Genomic DNA, 998 nt, shown 5'->3' with positions numbered 1-998 from the left:
AGGCAGCAGGCTGGGAATGCGAGGAATGCGCTGCCGGCAGGCTGCCCTCCCCGAGCCCCCCTGCAAACACCGGGCCCCTCTGTGTCCCCCCGGGCTGGGGCAGCCCCCCCGTGGCAGCCAGGGCTGGCATCCCCTCGGGTCCTTCCCCACATCCCTGGGGAGGACGTGCAGCCCCTCTCTGCGTGGGTTATCCCAGCCCCACGGCATCCCTGGGTGGGTGCCCAGGGCTCCCCATCCCATAGCCAGCCTTTGCCCCCTGAGCTCCAGGTCTTGGCCCCTCTGCTCCCCTCGCAGCCCCCCACCTCCCTACCCGACCACCGCCCAGGGCTGTGCCCCACAGCACAGGGGTTGGAGCCTTAAAACCTGCAGTGCTGACATGCCCGCTGCCTCCAACCCCCCCAGCACCCCCTGCCCTCGCCCCTCTCCCTGCTTGCCCACCCCAGCCAGGCCGTGTGTGGTGCAGGGATGGGTGGCAGGGACACCAGACCCCTGTGGCATGGCTCCCCACTCGCACCCCCTGCTCTTGGGGGAGATGTCCTGGGTGTCAGGGACATTTGGTTCCCCAGGGCATCCTGCTTCCCAGGGCCTGACTCCCCATTCGTCCCCCTGCATCCCAAATCCCCAGGGACCTCCCCAACCTCCCCACTTGCCCCCAGTGGGGATACCCACGCCCAGGGCACTGGGTGTCTCCTCTCCGCTCAGCTGGCTGCACCCCACAGCCGTGTACCTCCCCCCACACCCCCGAACCCCTCCTCGTGGGGACACCCCTCCCCAGGGCACCCCTTTGCCAAGGCCCCATCACCACCACCCCACCGCACCCCATTGGCCAGGGTCTTCCCCCACCCCTGGTGGAGACCCTCAGGAGGGGGTGCCCCCTGCTCAATCCCGAGCTGGTGGGGTGCTCCAGAACCCGGATGCCCCCTCCCAACCTCTCCCCATTGGACCCCCCCAGACACACTGGGGACACGCCGAGCCGGGGTACCCCTTCCCCCGCCCCC

Source organism: Egretta garzetta, unplaced genomic scaffold (assembly GCF_000687185.1).
Source record: "Egretta garzetta isolate BGI_Z169 unplaced genomic scaffold, ASM68718v1 scaffold59, whole genome shotgun sequence".
NCBI classification, from domain to species: domain Eukaryota; kingdom Metazoa; phylum Chordata; class Aves; order Pelecaniformes; family Ardeidae; genus Egretta; species Egretta garzetta.
Note: the sequence above shows the minus strand (reverse complement) of the source record.